We start from the raw sequence: 16,728 nt of genomic DNA on the forward strand, positions 1-16,728 counted from the left end.
GGCGTGCACCAGAAGCGTGCATTCTCAAGCTAAACAATCGCTTTATAATAACAATTATCCTATCTAATAAAGCTGAAATTACTTTTGAATGATCATAAATTTATTAGAGACGATATTAATTATTTCGAAGTATTTATAAGACATTTTATTTCTTGTGATTAATGAGAAGGTATTAACCCATTATTAAGGATAATGGTCGTGGCAATATAATATTAGCAATATAAATGTTCTTACTCAAGTTTAAATAATTATTCTCGAATTATAAAATATAGGAAACTTCCTCTGTAATTGTAAATATCTTTTAGAACTTTAAATAATTTTCTTAACAACGTTAATGGTCTTAAATAGGTTGAAATAATTTTCTTAACAACGTTAATGGTCTTAAATAAGTTGAAACAATTTTCTTAACAACGTTAATGTTCTTAAATAAGTTGAAATAATTTTCTTAACAACGTTAATGTTCTTAAATAAGTTGAAATAATTTTCTTAACAACGTTAATGTTCTTAAATAAGTTGAAATAATTTTCTTAACAACGTTAACGGTCTTAAATAAGTTGAAATAATTTTCTTAACAACGTTAATGGTCTTAAATAAATTAAAACAATTTTTTTAACAACGTCAGTGTATTATGGGTTTCATTTTTAACATCGTCAGGTCACCTAAATAATTTTAGTTTTCTTTTATTGTCTCCACTGACCATCGCCAGGTCCACTCCAATGGATTCTCGGCGCGCGGTTTGAATCGCGTATTCATCGACCACTGGAACATTTCAATCCGCGCAACCCATAAATTCTGATAGCCTTCTCCTATCGTCCTATGACGCGTACATCTTGCCTCTACCCCCGCCTCTTCCCTTCTTATAGCCGACAGACGGGCGTTTATTGATTTATTCGTGGGGAAAAATCGTGCCGCGGTTAATTAGAATTTTCCCTCTCGCGCGCGGCCGTCACGCAGCGCGCAAAAAGGGAAAGATAGTATCTGTGACCGCAATCGGCGCCGATAACTTCATTGTCGATGATCGGCCGCGATTACACGTCACCCGCAAGGCACGGCCTAAGGGTGACGAATATTCTGCCCTCTCCTGAGACTTGCGCAATCCGTCACGGATCGAGGGACTTGCGAAACCGTGTCTTCTTCTTTAGGATGCATTTTACATTGCCTTTCCCTTCACTTAGATTTGATGCACTTTAATTGTATTGTAATATTTAATTGTCCGTTCAAGCCTTTGGATATTTAATTAATTATTATTTAACTATATCTAAAATAATTATTCCCTGTTCGTAGCATATCTAAGATAATTATTTCTTATTGGTAGAATATTTAAATTGATTATTTCTTATTACTAAAATAATTATTCCCTACTATTCAGATGACTGAAGTAATTATTCCATATTTTTAACGTATCTCAAATGATTCCTTATGTTTCACATACTTGAAATAATTATTCCTTATGGTTGCATACCTAAAATAATTATTCCTTATATTTCACTTGCCTAAATTAATTATACCTTGTCCTTAGTATATCTAAGATAATTATTTCTTGTTATTAACATATTTAAATCGATTATTCCTTATTATTAATATATATCTAAAATAATTATTCCACACTGTAGATAAGTCTAAAATAATTATACCATATTGTTAATATCTCCCAAATAATTATTCCTTACTTTTCAGATATCTATAGTAATTATTCAATATTGTTAACATACCTAAAATAATTATTCCTTATACTCCACATACCTAAAACAATTATTCCTTATTGTTAACACTGATTTATGCTACAATGTCACTTGGTAGAAATGAACGTATTTCATCTTTCGCATAAAGTAGTTTGTTAACGCGCAAAGTAGTTTGCTCGTCGAAAGCTCGTCGTTGAACGTAATTCATCCGATTCCACGTTTCGCTGCCTGGCAGATTGCGATTTTGCCCGAGCCGATCGTCGGTCTCGACTCGTTGCCTCACCGGCCGACGAAGGTTAAATGATTACCTTCTTACTTAAAATGATTTTAATTAAAGCGTGACGGTGAAATAAAAATCGGGGGGGAATGGGAGGCTTCGAGTTAATCATTCTCGGATGACTCGAGCGAGCGCCGGGTCCGCGGGGTCAATTACGTGGCGCTGATGTTTCCTGGAACCGCGGAGACGCTCCTAGACGCCTGTCCTAGATTTTTCAACGTTTTTCTGGATTTCGAAATTCTTCACGGCGACGACGATGCTGCAACCGGGCTCGAAAAATTCTAATGCAAAATGCAAGCTTTAGTTTAACTTTTCCCAACGTCTCCTGCAAAATAGAGGCACAGTTGTGGATTTAAAAAATTTATAGATTTAATATATAGAAAATTCTTAATAAATTCCTATAAATTCCTGTATATAAATATAGAATATAGATTAATTCAACAGGGTCCAAGTTAATCGGAAAATTGAGTCGCCAAGCAACGGCAAACAAATCGGTCGTTCCCCATCGAACAATTAAACGGAGCGTACATAATGTTATCTCGAACGGTATAATTGTCCGCGGCGTATCCGAGCGTGGCCGGATCCGATAAGGGTACAGCTTTATCCGGAAATTATCCGCGGTCTAATGTCAGCGGGCATTAGCGGGCATTTTTCTCGAGACCGTTTAATCCCGCGCGCTTACCTGTCGCATTACGCGCGCCGCATAAGATAATCCTATTCATTCGCGCACTCCGTTTTGCGCGAGTTAAGATCTCCCGGTGCGCGCCCATTGTCCGCCGCGTTTTTACAAACGGGGGCAAAGCGGTACCGCAATTACCGGTTCACGCCCCGCGAACTCGCGCAGACCCGCTCCTCCGATTGGGTGGCTTTAATTACCGCATAATTGCCGGAGAAGTATCGGGAGGATCTGTTGCGTTCCACTAACCAGGGGGGGGACTGTACATTGGAGACTTTATTTCCGCCAGGTGTAATGACATTTCGTGCGATCCCTGCGATAATAAGCTGCCAGGGATTTCCGAGAAAATCGGAGGCGTTTGGATTAATTTGCAGGATTCAGGGATGATGGGGTGATTTTTAAAGGGAGCAGAAAATGAGGAAGTAAATCCTAACCCAAAAGTCTCAGCATAATTAATAAGTTTATACCAACCTCTCAGTTTGAAATAGAAAATACCTACGAAAATTTATAACGAGCTTAGATCAAATAAAATATTATTTCTGAAGGCTTGTGATATTTTTTAAACTTATCTAAAACATGTAGGAAGGCATAGAATAATTTATAAACATTTATGAAAATCACAGGAACCAGGGATTTCCAAGAAAATTGGAGGGGTGAAATTAGGGTGGTTCTTGGATTAATTTGGAGGATTCAGGAATAAAGGGTTGGTTTTTTAAAAAATCCTAACTCTAAAGTCTCAGCATAATTAACAAATTTATACCAGCCTCTCAGTTTGAAATAGAAAATATCTACAAAAATTAATGATGACCTCAGACTAAATAAAAAATTATTTTTAAATGCTTATGATATTTTTTAAACATATCCAAAACACGTGGCAATTCATAAAATAAATTACAAGCATTTATAAAAATGACTAGAACAATTATAGTCCTTTAAGTGACCACTGTGCACCACTTCGCATCTCTCGGACAGCTTCCCGTGGCCGACGAAAACGTTGCGGCACCAAGAGAGTCCCGATAAACACGCTCACGGCGGAGGGAAGGTCTATAAATAATTTCCGCGGACGTTTACGCGACGAGCGACCGCGGCCTCGGCGAAAGGAAAAACCTGGCCGAGGCAGAAGTATCGACGATTGCCAATCGGTGGCTCTCTCGCTCCCTGCAATTACCTCGAGAGGCTGCTCTCCCCCTGACAAATGGACTCGTGAACGTGCTCTCTACAGCTTGGATGCTCTTTTAAATAGCGAGCCGTCGATTTTATTTCGCCGGCTGCGAAAATAAAGAACACTGCGTTCCCAGTTGCGAAGTTGACGTCTTTCTTAGCTACGCGGGAGCTACCTGTTTGCACTTAATGGGGTGGGGGGATGATGGCTACCTTCTGTACTCGCCAATAGATGTATTCCATTCCCGAAAGGTGCTTAAAACCGTCCCCGTTTCGATATATACGCCGAAAACGTCGTTTTGACCTTATCTAAGGCTAAATCCTCTAAATTAGCGTTAATGGATGCTTCTAGCTGTCCTAGGACGAAACGCTCTTCTTTTCCAGTTCACTACTGTCTTAGAAATGTCTCATATTAAATCAGAACAGTGTGGTACAGTGTTACAAGATCTGTAGCGAGAAATAAGCTGGTCTGAAAATCAGGAAAAATAGGATTTCCGTTCTCTGACATCGCGACTCGGCGCAAAGTGCCCGACAGCGGTCACTGCCGGCGAAAAAGTGTGCGACAGAGAGCGGTGACGTTCCGTCACGGCACCGCGGGGCGAGTTCGTCGGCTGGCGTCGTGCAGCAGCCGTGTACGGGACCCGATCGCTGATATCTCAAATAGACACGTTAACGTAGCCACTGCTATGAGCCTAAGGGCTTCGAAGGGGCTCGGTGTATGCGGCCGCGCGTTCCCGGTACCTTGTAGAGTACCCTGTAAAGCCACGCTCGGACGTCCCCCACCGGGTGCCCTATCCGTAGACCCGAGAGAAGCTGTGCGGTGCTCCGCGGAGGTAGCTGCCTCGGCTGCCGGGCTGCGCTACCTTCTTCTCGGTGGTTGTGCGCTTGCAACGTGCTGCACTAGCCGACCTACCGTTATCCGGTTAACGAGCTACCACCGCTACATACACCGGCCACACGGTCTACCCATTGCGCATGCACGAAATGTAAACGTGGGAACCGGAATTGGTAACCCGGGGACCGTCGAGCATCCTCGCCGCGCATCCTCGGGTGAGAAAGCACGAGGAGACGATGAGGTGGTTGGTCTAACGATGGGACGGCTGCCGTGGCTACGTGCCAGAGCCTTGTCTGGTTAGGTCTCCGCGCAACCCTCGTCCGACGTCCCGCTGTCTCCCTTCTTCGACCTCTATCTACCTCGGATCTATATGCCCTCCTCTCTGTCGTTCCCTCTTATATTGATCTCACGTGTCTTCGGAACTCGGCTGGGCTGCCTCTCGTCGACCCCGATAAGACTGTCCTCTTAGATGTCCTCCAGTCCTCTTTTCTGGCAGGTGGATCCCTCTCTTTTTTAATTAATTTTTCTTTCCCTATCTCCATTGATTAAAATTGATTTCTATTGATTTATTCTGATCTGTAGTTTTCTGTTGATCTATATTAATTTATGTATAACAATATTTTATATTAGATTTATTTATTTAGTATAATGGTGAACTATTGGTATCTACTGATTTTTATTCATCTATACTGATCTCTACTGATTTATATTGGCCTATATTGACCTCTATATATCAATTAAAATTAATAAGAATTATCCAGCAATGCATCCTAAATGCAAAATATCCAGCAATGCATCATAAACCCAAAAATAAATCTTGAAATACACCCCAAAAACACATCTTAAATTACACCCCAAAATGCATCCAAAAACGCATCCAATAATGCATGGAAAAATGCCTTGAATTTCCACAGTTTCTGAATCATCGACCATGATGGATTTTCGTCTCTCGATCTTGGGTTTTCCCATGGTCCCTGATAAATTCGTTACCATATCTCTCCGTACACTTATACGCGACTATTTGCATGAATCCCGAAGTGCAGTTATCATGCATGCGCCGAGCGTAAACGTGGGAACAGCAGGTACCAGCCCCGGTAATTTAAACATAAACTTCACGAACACCGGGGGGATTCGTATCCTTGAATGAATGGAAACAGCAGCAATTTCCAATAGAGCGCATAGCAATCGTGCTTGAAACCTCCGGGAGGAGTTGTTCCAACATCGAACACTATCACTTATGTTATCGGATGGTTGATATTGAAAATTTTTTATATTTTGTGTTCGGTTATTTTTTTTTTTTAAGAGAGATTGTACTAATTTTTATTGTTTTTTGTGTTTGTTACAGGTAAGTCTCTTGGATGGGTGGTTTGTGGTAGCTAAGAGTTTATTGTAGAAAAGAGTTTATGGCACTTGAGGTAAGTGGTGAACTTACCATTTATTTATTAATTTATAAAAAAATATATGTAAGAAATATATCTCGTATATTTTTACTTATATATCCTTTGTTAGCATTATTATCATTTGTATCGACTTTTCGGTTTCCATTATTTTTTATTTATTAGTTTTACAATTATTACTATTTTTACCATTTTTATAACATTCGCCTTTTGCACACCTTCTTTTTATAATTATTAGAATTCAAATAAAACAACAAGCTCTTCTTCAACTCAGCTATACTTTCAATTCTTCCGAATTGAAACTCGCTTGTTAATCATCCCCCAAAAATCATAAAATCCGCAGTTCATCGCGACAGCGCATAACCTCAACATTTGACGAAACTTTCAAAGCAGCGAGCGTGCAGACGGTCGAGAGATAAGGAGAGATAAGCACCCTGTTACGTGGCAGGAATATCGTCGCGAAAAATGCGGACAAAGAAATACGTCTACGTCCTTCTATCATAAGAGAGGGCCTGTCGGTAGAGTCACGTGCACGCAAATGGCCAATGTCCCCAAAAGATCCGAGCTGCCTGGGCCCCGCGTTAGATCGCGATAAAGCCGTGCATTCTGTCCACGCAGAAATTCGCAAGGTGCACCCGCCCGCGATTCTTTTTCGTGTCAGAATGCGACGTTCTTTGCTGGGATCGTCTCTGCACAATTCCCATAAAACTTTTATTATTATTTATTCCCATAAATGATTAAAATACAAATAAATTGTTTTCTGTTTTATTATTTATTCTGTGCATTACAGTGCACTATAAATGTGCGATTAATAATCACGATTTCTCAAGATAAGCTGCAGGTATTATTATATATTAATTTGCAGGAAAATTGTTTAAAATGATATTTGCATTCCAAAAAAAATTTCTACGGTGAATTAAAATTCTTTTGGTTAATATTTCTGTTACTGTGTAGTTTATATTTTTTAATAGTTCGCTTGGGACAATTTTTTAATTATCAATGCCTCAGTTATTTGCCAGTAATTATTGAATTCGTCGATTAATAATTCTTCGGTTAATAATTCCTCGATTAAAAATTCTTCAGCTAATAATTCTTCAATTAATAATTCTTCGGTTAATAATTCCTCGATTAAAAATTCTTCAGCTAATAATTCTTCAATTAATAATTCTTCTATTAAAAATTCTTGAGTTAATAATTCTTTAGTGAACAATTTTTGGTCTAAATATTGGTATGCAAAGGGTAGAATAATCGGAGATCGTTCGGAAATCACGCGAAACGGTCTGAGAATGCCCGATGCCCCGCTGCAAAATCGGCGGGAATCGTTCGAGCAGTTTTCCAGGGTCAGAGCCCAGAAGTGACATTTGAGTCCTTGTTAAGGATTCGAGCGCGACCTCTTTGTCTATCGGGCCTCGATCTCGTTCTTTCCGCCGCACCGGTCGCATCGGCTTCACCTGCAGGCGTCTCGCTACGCGCCAATCTGTGCATCTCTGCTCGCCCCCGCGGATTAGCGGGCCGGGATCCCCCTTTCTGCCTCTGTTCTCCTCTGCGCGCCTTCCTCGTATACAGGGTGGCGGTAGAAATCACGTCGGCAACAGCGATACGAGAACATCTTCGCTTGTCAGGGCTAGGAGAGACGAAATTCAGTCTGCGAGATTTAATATTTTTACTATAATTGTTTTATTATTTTTATTATTTCCACTAGCTTTAACATTTTTACAGATTGTAATGGTTTTATTAGTTTTATTATTTCCATCAGTTTTGCCATTTTTATTTAATAGCCTTATATTTAACCCTTTGCACTCGAGTGGTGACTCTGAGGCACCACTAAAGTTATTACAACACGTTCCAAAATAATTTTTATATTATGCAAAATTGGATATCATAAATTATTAAAAGTACAACTGTTGCTACATGAGTTACAAGATTCAATTTCATACGCATAATATACATTTTGTCATATAAAATTGAAATGCTATATGTCAGAAAAGTTATTTTAGAATCGCAGTTATAATTGCTTCGAGTGCAAAGGGTTAATATCTATATTATATTAATATCACATTTACTAGTTCTACTAGCTGAATCATTTTTATCATTTTAAACTTTTTAGTCATTTTTACCACTTGTCATATCATTTTCCCCATTTCTATCAGCTTTACCTTTTTTTACCATAATTTTCCTAATTTCCACCGAAAAGCCTCCTAACACGTCCATGCTACCCAGGTGTCCCGCAGGAACCTCGGAAATCGTAAATAACCGGAACCGCGGCCGTCCCGGCTATTAATAAAGCCCGTTGAAATTACCTAACGATGATTATACGTTAGGCATTCGCCGGCGAGGCGAGTATTCTTAACGAACTTCGCGGAATGAGTTTCGGACAGTAACGAATAAGACGCGAAGTTGCGGAACCTCCACGACACTTTCGATTATCGCGGAGGCGCCTTAAGGTTCAGCGACGCTCGGCAGGGGGGAGGAGGTCGCGGGTTCGCGGGTCTCTCTTTGCACACATCATGCAAATTTACCGGCCGCGAGACTGTACGCCTCTGTCGAGGGATAAATGGCGACGGGGAATTAAGTAGTAAAGGACTATCCGCTGCGAAATCAGACGCACCGTCGCCGCAGCGTCCTCTGGATTCCATTACGCGAGCCTTCCTCTTCCTCTTCTCCATTCTCTCGCCGGGTTTCATCGCGTAATGATTAGCTTTCTTACCGAGGGGGTCGTCAACTGAATCGCTGGCTGCTATTATTAATGCCTCGGCCTGCCTTTATTTATTCCTAGGACGACGATGCCTGAAAATGTGTATTAAATTTATTCGCGGCTACCTGGACACCAAATTTAATCGACGCTTATTTAGAAAAGCGTAGAGCTCAGATCACCTCTAATTTTAATACAATCGTATTAATCCTAGAAAAGTTTACATAAAAATGAAATAGCTATTGATCTCAAATAAAAATTAATTTTATTAATTACAAGAAAACATAGAAATTAATTAAACCACGAATACTATAAATAGATTGAGAATCATAGTCCGCAGCACGATCCTAGACCCGATCGGATAAGCCGTGGCTGCGAACAGGTTGTCGAAGGCCCGTTGGCGATCCCCGGACACGGTGGACAATCTTTCATCGATAGGAGAGATAGCGGCAGGACGTGCGCGACGACAGCCACCGGTGCACACGCTGTCAATCGGCCCGTAGAGAGATTCCTTCTGGTTTCTTTCGTCTAGGTTAGATGAGAGACTGGAGTTCAAAAAGTGAAGTCCAAAATGCTGAGGTCCAATAGTTTGAAGTACAAAAGACTGGAGTCTAAAGGTTGGAGTCCAAAGGACTGGATCCCATAGGTTGAAGTCCAAAAGACTTGAGTCCAAAGGTTGAAGGCTCAAGGCTGAGGTCCAATAGTTTGAAGCATAAAAGATTGAAGTCCAAAAGACTGGAGTCCAGAGGTTGAAGGCCCAAAGGCTGAGGTCTAAAAGATTAAAGTCCAAAAGGCTGGAGTCCAAAGGTTGAAGGCCAAAAGGCTGAGGTCCAAAAGATTGAAGACCAAAAGGCTGAGGTTCAATAGTTTGAAGTACAAAGACTGGAGTCCAAAGGACTGGATCCCAAAGGTTGAAGTCCAAAAGGTTGAAGTCCAAAAGACTGGAGTCCAAAAGGTTGAAGTCCAAAAGGTTGAAGCTCTAAAGGTCCAAAAGACTGGAGTCCAAAGGTTGAAGTCCACAAGACTGGAGTCCAAAGGTTGAAGTCCACAAGACTGGAGCCCAAAGGTTCAAGTCCAAAAGACTGGAGTCCAAAGGTTCAAGTCCAAAAGGTTGAAGCTCTAAAGGTCCAAAAGACTGGAGTCCAAAGGTTGAAGTCCAAAAGGTTGAAGTCCACAAGACTGGATTCCAAAGGTTCAAGTCCAAAAGTTTGAAGCTCTAAAGGTCCAAAAGACTGGAGTTCAAAGGTTCAAGTCCAAAAGGTTGAAGTCCACAAGCCTGGAGTCCAAAGGTTCAAGTCCAAAAGGTTGAAGTCCACAAGCCTGGAGTCCAAACGTTCAAGTCCAGAACCATAGTCCGTAGCACGATCCTAGAGCCGATCCGCTAAGCCGTGGCTGCGAACAGGTTGTCGAAGGCCCGTTGGCGATCCCCGGACACGGTGGACAATCTTTCATCGATAGGAGAGATAGCGGCAGGACGTGCGCGACGACAGCCACCGGTGCGCGCGCTGTCAATCGGCCCGTAGAGAGATTCCTTTCTGGTTTCTTTCGTCGCCGGCGAAAAATCTCGCCGGGACGACTCTTTGTCGACCGTGAATTATTATGACGTTAACGGGAAGCCACCGCCGTCCACGAGCCGGCTTTCTTGCCGGTTTCCCCGATTATACGCGGTTTCCCTGTTACGCTCGATAATCATCGACACGATTGTTCGAATGTGACCGTCCTTCCAATCGATCGACGTCGCTTCACCACCATCCTCTCCCCCTTGGAACGATACCATCGGCATCCGACTCGACGATTTTTCAGAAACGATTTCTCGCATCCTCGATAAAACGCGTTCCATCGGAAAAACTCACCGTTGTTTTTGATATACAAGCTTGTCGATTTCTTAGACGATGCGCTCGATCGAAAGTATAATCGATGCTCTTTGGGTTCCATTGATGATCAGCGGATCCTGGATTGTTGGAAGAGGATCCGCTGAATTGCATCACCGAGTTGGCATCATGGAATTTGTGTTGGAGTAACATAACCCTGATCTGACGGACATAACTTCAAAGCTCTATTGCTCGCATAGAAGACTCATAGTTCAGAATAAGTTCCACCCTGGCACCATTATGTCATCAATATTCTAAACCGATATCTCCAAATCCAATGCATCAAATGTCCTTATTTAATTACAAGGAGCTGGCTAGTATTTCTATCAGACTTGGTATTAGGTTAGGTTCTCGTTGCTGCAAAGGAGGCAGCCACGAATCGATCACAACAGCCGACGAAGGCTACAGACAGCTTGGGTCCAGATAATGGAGGTGCACCGATATGGAGAACGCCGGCAAGGATTGACCGCGAGCATAAAGAGAGACCATAATCACGAGTACTTCCGCAAGTCCTTGTACAGCTGGCCGGTAATGAAAGCAATATCAAAAGGATAACGCGGGGCCTTTTAAAGCCGCTAGGGGCAACCCGCCCATCGATCTAATAATAAGCGGTAGATCTCGATCAGAAGCGGCAGGTATCAAATATGCATCGCGAGAGAAGAGAGCCCGCATGGCGGTGCGCGCCGGCGATAATCATTGGCCGAAGGTAGGTTCAAACAAACCGACCCTGAAACACGCTGATCTACAGAGCACACACCGTACCGGAACGAGCATACGAGCGCTCGCCACCGCGTGGGAGAGTAGAGGCCAGCGTGGAACGGTTCGCCTGTGTGTGTGTCGCTTCTTCTTTCGTTTTCTTCCTCTTTCTGCGCCAGGGCCCCGGCTGCTTCTTCCACGGCGTCGTTCCGCCTCTATCTGGCATGGGAACGTACCTACCTCACCAACTCGATGGGGATAGCCCTCCTCTGGTTCGCGCGAACCGCGAGCGCAATATATTGCCATTTGTTCCGGCCGCTATAAGGCAATATGTTTGTCAGTATCGCGGAATCGAACCCGAACCCTCGAACCCCTTCGACGAGAGAGAAAGAGAGAGAGAGAGAGTGGATAGGATAGGATAGACTCTCTCTCTCTCTCTCATCTCTAGTAGGTTGATCCTCGACCGTTATTTCTCTCTCTCCTCGCCGGGTGCATATGGTCGGTCTCTCCGGCTGCCGATACCAGCTCACGATATCGGCTCGACGCGATCCGCTTCTTCTCTCGCTATCGATAAGTCTTACACGGGGATTCTTCCACTTCTTCTTCTTCTTCCTCTTCCTCCTCTTCTTCTTCTTCTTCTTACTCCCCGTCTTAGGCTTGTTATTCATTTGTTGCCCGTAGATCTTCCGCCAATCGGCTACACCGAGTTAAGGCTAACGATCCCGGGTCCGGTGGGACGGTATCGATGCATCGAACCGGATAGATCCGAGATCGTTATTCACCGAGACGGGATAAATTTCGAGGGTACCTGATACGTTCCCAGGCGAGACGAAAGTCAACGGGGATAATTAACGCTGAGGCGACGGTATTTGTCGGGAATGGGAGTGATGGTGAGTGGGATACTCTTTGGTGGGTATCTGGAAGACTGGAGTTTGGAGATGGTGGATAAAAGGATTGAAGACTAAAAGATTGAAGTCTGGAAGTCTAAGATCCAAAAGACTGAAGATCAAAGTCTGTATATCCATAAGACTGAAGTCCAAAGTCCGGAGTCCAAAGTGTGAAGTCCTAGAGACTGATATCCAGAATCTATATACCCAAAAGAATGAAGTCCAAAGTCTGCATATCCAAAGGCTGAAATCCAACGTTTGCATATCCAAAAGACTGAAGTCCAAAGACAGCATACCCAAAGGCTGAAGTCCAAAGTCTGCATATCCAAGAGACTGAAGTCCAAAGTCTGCATACCCAAAGACTGAAGTCCAAAGTCTGCAGATCCGAAAGGCTGACCACCAAAAGATGGAAGTCCGAAACCCTCACGTCTACCGCTTTAACTCCAGGAGACCAGAGTCCTAAATACTGAAGTCAAAACACGAGGACCAACACGTCTAGAGCTAAAACACTAATATCCACAAAACAGGTCCCCAAAAGACTGAAGACTTCGCATCGAAAATAACCGGTTGAACGAACGAAAAGTCTCGCCAGGCCGAGCAGCATCGGTTGCCTGAAACGAGCCTAACCTACCCCAATTCACACGGGGAAGGAAATCGAGGAAAGAGGAATGGAGGTAGCTCGTTGGAAGGATATCGGTGCAGCATGGACGGCTGGCAGGATTTATGGAGGGCAGATGGTGCGGCTACTGAAGTAGCCGATCGTAGGGAAGCCTCGAGCCGATCAGCTTGGACGGTACGCGAGCAAAAGGGTTGTGGGAGGGGGGGATGCGAGAGAGAGAGATGGAACGAGTGCTAGATAGAGGGAGAGGGAGGCGACCGGTGGGCACGAAGATGTTATCTCTCCGCTGGGGCGGAACATCGAGGGTGGTGGCTCAGCGCGGTAGTTTATACTTACTCGCACTTACTTTACTAGCTGCTAGCCGTACGAGATACGACGATACCATCTGACGTACGAGCCCCGGCCGCGTTATAAAGACGTGACGATGCGCGATAACGAGGCATAAGAAACGACGGATTATTAATTTCGTGTTGCTGCCGCTGCTAGTGACGATAACCAACCGTTCTACCCTGCAACCAAGTCCAACAGCTGACTAGCATCGTGTACGTCTGTCCAGCGGTGAATATGGGATTGGAGCTGTCGTCGCGTTTCCTTGGTGAGTGCCGTACTCTTCCTTTTTACTGTTATCCGGTCGTCCATCTTCGCACTGCGTTTTATTTATCGCGAAGTGTGATGAGATCGTAGTTTGAAGGAGTATACACTGTGTAGTGAAGTGGGGTACGAAGACTGATGACCAAAAGATTGTAGAAGTTGAGACTGTAGAAGGTCGAGGTTCAAAGACAGAAAGACTGGGGTTCAAAGAGTGAAGGCCAAAAGGATGGAGTCCAAAGGTTGAAGACCAAAAGGTTGAAGTCCAAAAAACTGGAGTCCAAAGTCTGAAGTCCAAAAGGTTAAAATCCAAAAGACTGGAGTCCAAAGTTTGAAGACCAAAAGACTGGAGTCCAAAGGTTGAAGTTCAAAAGGATAAAATCCAAAAGGTTGAAGCTCAAAAGGTTGAAGTCCAAAAGGTTGAAGCTCAAAAGATTGAAGTCCAAAAGACTGGAGTCCAAAGTTTGAAGTCCAAAAGGTTGAAGCTCAAAAGGTTGAAGCTCAAAAAGTTGAAGTCCAAAAGGTTGAAGCTCAAAAGGTTGAAGTTCAAAAGACTGGAGTTCAAAGTTTGAAGACTAAAAGACTGGAGTCCAAAGGTTGAAGTACAAAAGGATGAAATCGAAAAGCTTGAAGCTCAAAAGGTTGAAGTCCAAAAGACTGGGGTCCAAAGTTTGAAGACCAAAAGTTTGAAGTCCAAAAGACTGGAGTCCAAAAATGAGGATTTTAGGATTTCTTTTATAACACCACACATGCATTTTATCACACTCTATCCTCCTCAAATTGCAACAATGCACCTTGCAACTAAGCTCCAGAAAAAACCACTGCAATAACACAGTGCCTCCCTCGTCCAACCTGGACATAAAGTACGACTAACCAGAAAGCCTCAACCGTTCCGAAGATTCACCGAGGACGATCATTTCGCTCATACATTTTCCTTCATGCATTTGTATGAACGCATTTCTAACTTCGCGATGACTTCTTATACCCCTTTACCTCGTTTCACGAGGCTGCTTCCGACCGATGCGAATTGGTAATCCGTTTGATAGGTCAGCTTTTTAGCACACCCGTGATAATACCTGCGGGAATATCGAACATATGTACAGAACCGACGAGCACGTTGTTTTTCGTATCAGAAATTAAGATATAGAACAACGCAACACGGCCGTTCTTTACTGAAAATAAAATTGCAATGGGATTTAATAAGCCGCGCGATTTCCGCGTCCGCGTTGGAAAAGCTGCGAGGCGCGCGCGTCTACGTTTATCATCGCGGCCGCATCAGCCGTGCAAGATCTTCGCACGTGCGTTGCATACGCGATCGACTTCGGCCGCGTAAAAACACTTTCGCAACTCGCGTTTATATTCTCTCGCTGTTTAATATCGCCGCGTTTAATTCCTGCGTTTCGCTGTTCTCCGACGACCACGACGAAATAAAAGCGGCGATGTAATCGTCCTTTGTCCATAGCGTAACTTCTCACGTTTTCTGATCGCAATCGAAGACCGAAACTATCAAATGACAGAGATCTTCGGGCTAAGAAAAATGAACTCTTGGGAACCCGAGCCATAAATCATTGGCCAACGCGAATTTATTCGAGGCGCATGGAAAATCTCACGCGTGCATTGTCTTCTCATTAGTCGGAATAATTGTGGAACTCTTATCGATGAAATGCTGGACTTCACACGTGACACAATCCTTTAACGTGAAAAGGTATCTCTGTCCTGGATAATTATTTAAATAAATATTCAGAAATCGTATTTCGAGTTGAGAAATAATTTGAAGGCTAAAATTATAAAATTAAACTAACAAGGTGCGTACCAGTCTGACTGGTCAGAAGAAACGAAGAGATCTAAATCGTAAGAGACTCGCGTCACTTCTGGACGGGAGTGTACGCGGCGGCTAGGCGCATTTCGAGGGCAGTTCATTAAAATTTATTTATGAATGCCAGGTAAGGGCTCGGCACCTCGCGCTCGTGTCCCAGCGTGTCCCCTTGTCGGCGGGCATTATCGTCGCAGCAACGAGTTTTGATCGGCGCGAGGTGTGTCATTGCACGTCCCGCCGCGCGCAATTTGCTCCAGTTCTTTTTCTCTCTAGGAGCGCGGTGTCGCCGGGTAAAAGCGTTTTTCTCGTAAAACAGGCGCGCCGGCACCGTCACTCGGCCGCCGCGGAGATGACAAAGCCCGGGGAGAGTCCATCGCCGCAGCGGGCTCAAAGGACGAGCGCGCCTTCGCGTGATCGTAATTGCCGTAATGAAACAATTTTCGTATCGCGGAAGTGTTTTCAATAACCTGGTCCGCCCCGGCGCGTCGCGCGTATCGGTTGCGAGGATGAAAGCGGAGTGAAATTCGACGAACACTCTAATTTCGCTGATCCCGGCGCGATCCCTGTGCTCGTTTCGCAGCTTTTCAACGTCGATGCGACGCGATCCTCTCTGCTTTCTGCAGCCCGCTGCACTTTCGAATATCCCGCATTTCGGGCGGACGATGTTCGCCGGAGGATCGCTGAGTGTACACGCGACGCCGAAATTAAAGCGTCGCTGACGTCCTTTCGAAGAATTAGACTTTACGATATTAGCATGGAAATATTTATGTACGATTTATTTGATACAGGAAGGTTTATTTTATTCCATCGTCACTCGTACACCTGTCTAAAACTCGGCAAAACAATATATAGATCCTATTTAACATTTAACAAAAATTAGATCAATAATCTACAAGTCAGCTTTGCCTAGATCATTTTAAAGGGGAAAGTCTGCTCTTTCAGAAGCCTTAGGCTATTTATATCGTTTCTATTTTTTCATTCGAGTCCAGGCGAGCAAACTTCGGCCTAATAATTGCTCAAATTAAAGCTTCCGTCAGAAGTTTAAATAATTTTTTTCGCGGCAAAAACTACCACTCTTATCAAGAGGGAAGCTTCACCTTTCCAACGCCCCAAATCGGAGTGATCTACGATTTTCTTTAGCCGAGTTATCGCTAATTATGTGAGCTCATCCATTTTGGTCCCGCCAAGGGACGACCATGATCAGACAGAAAAATCGCACTATCTTTGAGCGGCTGTAATTTCGCTCGAAATAATCGCACGGAGATGGGCCTAGCCTCATTTTAAAGGGGAAAGTCTGCTCTTTCAGAAGCCTTAGGCTATTTATATCGACCTAGTGACAGGGTTACGTCATCTCCGCGATGGTAAGAGAGAGAAAGAAGTATCAACACATAGATTAGGGAATACCGGTTCGGAGACACAACATTCGTATGCAAGTGCTGAGCTTGTCAACACAGTATACTGTTAGTGTCTAAGGTTATCGAAACCGCAGCGTATAAAAACATTGACCGACAACTCCCATGAAATCTGTCGA

The 16,728-nt window shown here is 43.5% G+C and overlaps 1 protein-coding gene across 1 annotated transcript in view; it reads left to right on the forward strand.

Moving 5' to 3' along the window:
- Positions 1-16,728, forward strand: part of LOC144476782 (uncharacterized) — a 454,423-nt gene that overhangs the window by 287,971 nt on the left and 149,724 nt on the right. The gene's annotated exons all lie outside the window — the stretch shown is intronic.

Source organism: Augochlora pura, chromosome 11 (assembly GCF_028453695.1).
Source record: "Augochlora pura isolate Apur16 chromosome 11, APUR_v2.2.1, whole genome shotgun sequence".
In the NCBI taxonomy this organism is placed as follows: Eukaryota; Metazoa; Arthropoda; class Insecta; order Hymenoptera; family Halictidae; genus Augochlora; species Augochlora pura.